We start from the raw sequence: 8,325 nt of genomic DNA, 5'->3' as shown, positions 1-8,325 counted from the left end.
TTGCCTTTTCCTTTAATTTCTCCTTTCCATACTTTTTCCTTTCTCCTTCATTTCCACTTCCTTTTTTTTCTTTTCCTCATTTCCCTTTTCTCTTTCCTTTCCCGTTTTCGTTTACTTTCCCATCAATTTTCCCCTTTCCTTCTCCTTCATTTGTTTTCCTTTCCCATTTCCCTTTCCTTTTTTTTTCCTTGTCTTTTCCTTTCCCCATCATTTATTTTTCCTTTACTTTTCCCATTGAGTTCCCCTTTCTTTCTCTTTCATTTGTGTTTTCCTTTTTCCTTTCATTTCCCTTTCCTTTTCCCATTCCTTTCCTTTTGTTTTCCTCTTTATTTTCCTTTTCCCTTCACTTCCTTGCCTTTTCCCTTAATTTCACCTTCATTTCCTTTCCTTTTCCCTTCATTTTCTTTTCCTTCCCCTACCTTTCTTTTCCTTTTGTTTTCCTCTTTAGTATTTCCCTTTTCCCTTCATTTCCTTTTCCCCTTTCCTTCCCCCTTCCTTTTGTTTTCCTCTTCATTTCTGTTTCCCTTTCCTTTTCTTTTTCCTTGTCTTTTCCTTTCCCCATCATTTTTGTTTTCCTTTACTTTTCCCATTGAGTTCCCCTTTTTCTCTTTCATTTGTTTTCCTTTTCTTTTCCTTTTTCCTTTCATTTCCCTTTCCTTTTCCCATTCCTTTCCTTTTCCTTCCCCCTTCACTTCCTTTCCTTTTCCCTTAATTTCCTCTTCATTTCCTTTTCTTTTCCTTTTGTTTTCCTCTTTATTTCCCTTTTCCCTTCATTTCCTTTTCCCCTTTCCTTCCTCCTTCCTTTTGTTTTCCTCTTCATTTCTGTTTCCCTTTCCTTTTCTTTTTCCTTGTCTTTTCCTTTCCCCATCATTTTTGTTTTCCTTTACTTTTCCCATTGAGTTCCCCTTTCTTTCTCTTTCATTTGTTTTCCTTTTCTTTTCCTTTCATTTCCCATTCCTTTCCTTTTCCTTCCCCCTTCACTTCCTTTCCTTTTTTCCTCTTTAATTTCCTTTTCCCTTAATTTCCCCTTCATTTCATTTTCCTTTCCCCCTTCATTTTCCTTTCCTTTTCCCTTCATTTTCTTTTCCTTCCCCCTTCCTTTCTTTTCCTTTTGTTTTCCTCTTTATTTCCCTTTCCCCTTCATTTCATTTTCCCCTTTCCTTCCCCCTTCCTTTTATTTTCCTCTTCATTTCCCCTTCATTTGTTTTTTTTCTTCATTTTTTCCTTTCCTTTTCCCCTTCCTTCCCCTTCATTTTTGTTTTCCCTTCCTTTTCCCTTTATTTTCCTTTCCTCCTGTTAAACAGGGCCCAGTTTTCCGTTTATAGACCAGTCTCTGTTGCACATGAGTAGGAGGATCATGAAGTTGTATGAGTTGACCAGCTCCTCACCCCATACCCTTGATGTACCCGGGCTGGTTTTGGAGCCTCTTTCCTTCTGTAATCCTGGATCAGCTGCTTCATCTGGGAGATGTTCAAGATGAGGCTATTTTCTTTCCCTTACAGTGTTAGTGATCAGTGACCTCATCAGGTAAAACTAGGTTAAACGTTCTGCAAATGTGCACAATCTCTGTATAATTTTTTGACAACACTTTTGTTTGAACATCATATTACACTCTCGGGTACTAAACTGTCCCTTTCACTTTTATTTAGTTTTAACTTGTAAATTATTATGATATTTCCGGGGGGTGGGGGGTTGTTTTTGTTTTTAAATCTAATAGTATAATATGTGATTGCTTTGACACGTAAGCTATTCAAACACTGATATCTGATAAATTCAGCTTTATCTTTTGGGCTCAGTACATTAGCAGAGCTATTAACACACAACACAGCACTGGATCTGGTGCACTGATAAAAGTTCATCTCCACATCTGAACAGTTGCTGTGCATGTCTGCGCTCAGGAGCATGTGTGAACCTAGTTTCCTGTGTGTCGTGTGGTGACAGTTAGGAGATAAGATCTCTGAGGCAGTTGCAGAGATGCAAAGACAAACACATGAAATATGACTGCAACATATCTGTGCAGCCTCCTGAACACCAGGCTTCATATCAGACCCATTTCCTATGCCATGTGCACACGCTCAAGCTGAGCAAGTCCTCCTTGATAATGTTTGTTGTCTCTTCTCTTCTTCTTTCTGCCTGCATGACAGCCAAGTCCCAGAAAACATTGCGCTTTGATGAGAGAAAGTTCAGTTCTCAAAGCTCTCGTTTGGCAGTTTGTTAGTGCAATGCGACACCTCCTCCGTATAGACATCCTCCTACTGTCGGGCGACAAATTAAAGGAAAATGTCTTCGTAAGCTGTCGGACCACTCGGTGTTGTCAGAATAGCTGAGGAGAGATCTGTAGAACGCGTCCCTGCAAAATACAGGAACACTACAGAGAGTCATGACCAAATATTTGAGTGTCGTTTCTCAGACGTTGCTCATAATAAACCCAAATTAATCATGCATACAATTCGAGCGCGTCAGTTAATGTTCACATCAAACATCAGAATGGAGGATGTCTTTGACCGTTTCGTGGTGGTCGTGCTGGTTGGAGTATTTCAGGAATTGCAGCAGCTCTGCAGGTGTGCTTGATAAGCAAGACGTTTGGGTTTGAGCTGACAGGAAGGCTCTGGTAACTCAAATAACCACTCTTTACAACCGTGGTGAGCAGAAAAGCATCTCAGAACATGCTGAACACTGAGGAGTTTGGACTACAACAGAAACACATCAGGTTCCACTCCTCTCAACCAAGAACAGGAATCTCACACTTCAGTAGACTCGCCACTGAAGACTGGAAAAGTGTCATCTGGTCTTTCATGAAGTGGACAGTGATTGATCTTTTTTTGAATTAAAATAAGACTGCTCCGAAATACATCACTCTATACACTCACCGGCCACTTTAATAGGAACTTGTTCTTGAGTCTAAGATTCCTGTTCTTGGCTGCAAGACTGGAACCCAATGTGGTCTTCTGTTCTGCTGTTGCATGCTGAGATGCTTTTCTGCTCACCACGGTTGTAAAGAGTGATTATATGAGTTACTATAGCCTTCCTGGCAAAAAAAAAAAGGCTCGAACCAACCTGGCTATTTTCCTCTGACCTCTCATCAACAAGATGTTTGTTTCCACCCACAGATCTGTCGCTCGCTATTAATGTAGCACGGTCGCCTCATAGCAAGAAGGTTCCAGGTTCGAACCCAGTGTGGAGTTTGCATGTTCTCCCCGTGTCTGCGTGGGTTTCCTCCAGGTGCTCCGGTTTCCCCCACAGTCCAAAGACATGCAGTTAGGTTGATGTGGGGCGGCCTTGGGCTGAGGTGCCCTTGAGCTACCCCTGACTGCTCCTCGGGCACTCTGGTGTGGCTGCCCACTGCTCTGGGTGTGTGCGCGCGCGTGTGTTCACTGCTTCAGATGGGTTAAATGCAGAGGATGAATTTCACTGTGCTTGAAGTGTGCATGTGATGAATAAAGGTTTCTTCTGAATGTTTTTTGTTTTCGCACCATTCTGTGTAAACTCGAGAGACTGTTGTGTGTGAAAACCCCAGGAGATCAGCAGTTTCTGAAATACTCAAACTAGTCCATCTGGCTCAAACCAACAGTGAAAGTCACACTTTGAGATCGCATATATATTTTTCCCATTCCGATGTTCAAAGTGAACATTAACTGAAGCTCTTGATTTGATGCATCGTGCTGCTGTCAAGCGATTGGCTGATTAGAGAACTGCATAAAACATACAGCAGGTGGATGTATGGCTGTTCTTAATAAATTTGCCTTGTGAGTGTAAGTATGCACCAAAAAGAAATGTATGTAATTTACCAGCTAGGAGGTCCGTATCGTGAAATACCGTGAACGAAGTCTTGAAAGTACTGAGCGAGGCCCTCTGGGCCGAGGTCAGTATTCAAGGCCGAGGTCACGGTATTTCACCATACGGACTGACCTTAAGCTAGTAAATATTTTTTTTTCTTGACCAAATTCTAACAGAAAACAAGAGCACCCGACAGGGAAAACCAAACCGAGCTGAGGCGAGCCGCCATTTTGAATCCTCATTCACGGCTGTAATGCAAATGGCTTCCTCCTCGGTATACAAGTGCGCTTCCATGGCAGGAAAAAATAAACTACATTTTGCCGCCTATGTAGTGCCCTACTTATACAAAATTGAGTCATTCAGGATTCAGCCATGTTTTTGCTCGGCCTTAGCAACAGTTAGAGGTTTTTAGCTTTCTCCTGAAATGTTTTCTTTTATTTCTTCTTCCTCAGGGGAGTAAAACTCGCTTTCGCTGTGAAGACTGTCGTTATTGCTATCCATGCTGTAAAATTAATGCTATTCTTTTAAGAAATGCGAAAATAAATTGCTACCACGTATGTTGTTGTGAACGAGCGAGTCGCCAGAGGTCCGTAACCGGGGTCCATACCGGAGGATACAGACCCGCTCGCCAGCCAATCAGCGCGCGGGATTTGATGGAAACCGGACCGCGAAAAAAATAAAAATGGTTATGGTTTGATCGTGCCTTGGCATCTGTCTGATCATATTTGTCCAGAACTATTAGTGCATGATATTAAATGGACGCTTTCTCAAAGACCTCATCAACTCAAAAGAAGTCATTATATTTCTAAAAGCACAAGCTCTATACTGAAAAAGGTCAATATTCGGTGACCTCGCTGCCTCTGTATACAGAACGATTCTTAAGGATTTTTATAAAGAAATTAAGGCTCCATCTGAGTGGGACTCTCAGGAACAAGTGTGATTGATTTTTTTTTTTTTCCAGCATTGCTAATAGCTTTAGCAGCTCTTACTGACCTCTCTCTCTTTTCTCTGAGGGCATGTGTCCATAAGAATTTGGACAGTGGTGCAATTTGTGTAATTTTTGCCTCTCTACACCACCACAGTGGATTTGAAATGAAGCCATCAAGATGTGATTGAAGTGTCGACTTTCAACATTTCACAAGAAAATATAATGTTAATTGTTGAATTACAGCCATTTGTAATTAGTCAAATGGACAAACCAACAAAATTATTAACATGAGCACCATTTGTAATACTTGGATGCAAATCCTTTGCAGTCAGCGACCACCTGAAGTCTGGAACCCGTATAGATGACTTGCAACCATGTGATCAAAATGTGCTACGTCATGAGCGTCTGCCATGATGGTGGATCTACAAAGCAACTAGGACGGCAGCCGTTGAAAGCGTGTCTGTAAACAATGCTGAATTTTCTCAGTATTACCATGATTTGAACGATCAAGTGAAGATTCGATACAAAGAGAAGATAGATATGTATGGTTTTGACCCAGATTATTTTAAAAAGTCAGACTATTCTGGGGGCGTCGTGGCTAAGGCGCCATACCATAAATCCGGGGACCCGGGTTCGATCCCGACCAGAGGTCATTTACCGATCCCTCCCCGTCTCTCTCTCCCACTCATTTCCTGTCCTGTCTCTACACTGTCCTATCCAATAAAGGTGAAAAAAGCCCAAAAAATATATACATCTTTAAAAGTCAGACTATTCTGAAGATAAGACGCTTCTACCGACCATCGAGTACCGAGATATGGCGTTCTATCTGGTTCAGCTGCCAAAGAATCAAATCCGACCTTGGACGAAACGTAGCCCGTTTTCTGAGTGGGTGCCCAGTCTGGATTGTTTCTATCATATAATTTTGCTGGCGCTCCTAGAAGCGAAATGGTAATACACATGTTAAAATAACAACGACCGAGTGAACCACGACAAGAGAACGCTCATTTTATAGCAAAATTCTAGCAACAGGAAAAAAATTCTTCCATGATATTATCGAGAGGGCTTTTGAATCTCACCTGAGATAAAATGATTTACTGCAAACATGAGCTGTTTTGGTTTTAGCCTCTGTTAGATCAGCCTCAGAGTTTCCTCACCCTCTTTCCAAATCACGGACAGAATTCTAAAAAATCGGAATGTGCCACGGTGACGAGTACTGTTGTGAACATAGCCATATAGAGCACAAAGATATGGCATAGCTAAAAGAATGCTGAAAGCAGTGGAAAAAGAGAGTTGTGCACACATGACTGTTTTGTATGGAATGTCGCTTGACCCCGCATTTGTATATCCACCAACATGGCCGACATCCAGGTTTCTATTTTGCTTTGACGTCACTTGCAAGTCAAGGATAGACATCACCAAATGCTGATTTTCCTCCTTCGAGATGCTTTAAGCCTAGGTCACAACTGGCCGTACGTGCTCCTACGGCCGGTCTGCGTGCGGAGGGCGCGCGTGTGACGTGCTGATTTTCGAGCCATAGACTGGCCGCAGACCGGCCGCAGAGGTTCTTTGTCATGTCAAACAAACTCTACGGGCGCTTACGTTTTTTTCAGGTTGCAAGACAAACTTACGGTCAACATGTGTCTTTCTCCACGAACAAAAAAAACACAGCAATTTGGGAAACACCAAAAATCGCACGGCCAAAAAATCGTACGTCCGGTTGTGACCTAGGCTTTACTGCAGCTGCCTTCAGTTGTTGCTTGTTTGTGGGTTTTTCTGCCTTCAGTAAATGAAAAGCAGCTCTATTAGGTTGTCTGACTCTAACATTTTAAGAATATTATGGTTTTTTTGCCTGAAGAAGCACTTGGGTTCCTTTCGTGGTATGTTTTGTGTCATTATCCATCTGTACTGTGAAGCGCTGCCTTATCAGTTTTGCAGTATTTGACTGAATCTGAGCAGAAAGTAAAGCTCAGTATACTTCACAATTCATCCTGTTATTTCTGTCAGCAGTTACATCAACAAGATCAACTGTGAGCTACTGCTCGCTTACGTATCACACCCCCCACACCCCCCACACACACCCCCCCCGCTGTCGCTTATATCAGAACGCAAGCGATCGAAGGAATAGGACACTTATTATGAATGTTGACGTCAACAAATAATGAACCCTGAAACAAGTAAAGAGCAGTGTCTCTCCTCAGGGATTTCAAATAGCATCCTGGTAAACCGTCATTTTGAAATAGCATTTTGCTTCTTGAAATAGCACCCTATATGTTTCGTAAATACATTCAGTCGGTAAACAGGATGTTGCTGTGCGACAGACCTGAAAACGGTATACACCGTATAGAACCCCAAGCTGAAGCTTGGTACCAAATATCAAGCAGTTGTGATTTGTAGTTGCTGAGAAAAGTGTTACGAAAATTTTGTAAATCCACGCTATATGTTTTGTAAATACATTCAGTCGGTAAACAGGAAGTCGATATGCGAAAGACCTGAAAATGGTATACACGGTATAGAACCCCAAGCTGAAGTTTCGTACCAAGTGGCTATGATTTGTGGTTGCTGAGAAAAAGGGTGTTTCGGACAGACAGGGGTAAACCAGTATACCCCCCTCCTTTGGAACTGGGGTATAATAAACACCAGTGTCCCAGTTTCACTGGCTGCCACACATGACCATGTCCATCCTGTTTGACAGGTAATGTCTTTCCTATCATTCTGCTCCAAGTTAATCTTGGTTCCATTTGTCCAAATAGTCTTGTTCCAGAACTGGGTGGGGTTTCTTGGATGCTTTCTAGCAAAGTCAAATCTGTACCGCCCAAGTTTTTGAGTGTTTGAAATATGCTATGTAATATATCGGTCAATATGTGAAAGCAACGGCCGTAAGCGAGAGTCGTTGAGACGTCGTAGGACGGAAGTAAAACGTACAGCGGAAATCAAAGTGACCAACATCTGGCAGCGTTTTCAAAAGTCGCGCGCGGTCTCTTTCGAATGCTGACGTGATCAAGCCGGAAGTTTTGTTTGTTTTGATAGCAATCAGGAAAGTTTGAAAAAAGTAGGCAGTAATCGTCATTTAAACTCGTTTTTGTGCAGTATTTCGTTTGGAAAACAGTTTTCAAAATGGCGGCGCTGAAACTTGACGTTTCGAAGTCTCACATAAGTCTCGTGAAGATCGCACGGATAAGCGACGCCTGCCGTGGACCAAACGAACTCAATTCAATGTGGCTAAAAACCGAATAGGCCAATAAGTATAATATTTAATTGCAGTTGGTTGCCAATACGAGTCACGATATAAACTTACTAAAACCGAAAACGTAACTGAAATAACACATTAATTAAGACATAAAGCAAGTTTAAAAGTGACTTCAGTTCTTTAATTTGTCATGAAATAATGAGGAAACTGACCATGCCTGGCCATGAACCTGTTTATCAGGCAACTGTTTTCTTACTTTTGAGCTTGTGGAAATGGAGGGACTCTAAGAGGGGGGGAAAGGCTGCAATTTCTAAACTTTTAATGCAGTATTTATTATTTTTTTTAATGTATTGAATTGAAGCTGTGAAAGTCGACACTTCAATCACATCTTGATGGCTTCATTTCAAATCCATCGTGGTGGTGTCGAGCGGGA

This window comes from Neoarius graeffei, chromosome 13 (assembly GCF_027579695.1).
Source record: "Neoarius graeffei isolate fNeoGra1 chromosome 13, fNeoGra1.pri, whole genome shotgun sequence".
Lineage (NCBI taxonomy): Eukaryota > Metazoa > Chordata > Actinopteri > Siluriformes > Ariidae > Neoarius > Neoarius graeffei.
This window is presented reverse-complemented; position numbering follows the sequence as displayed.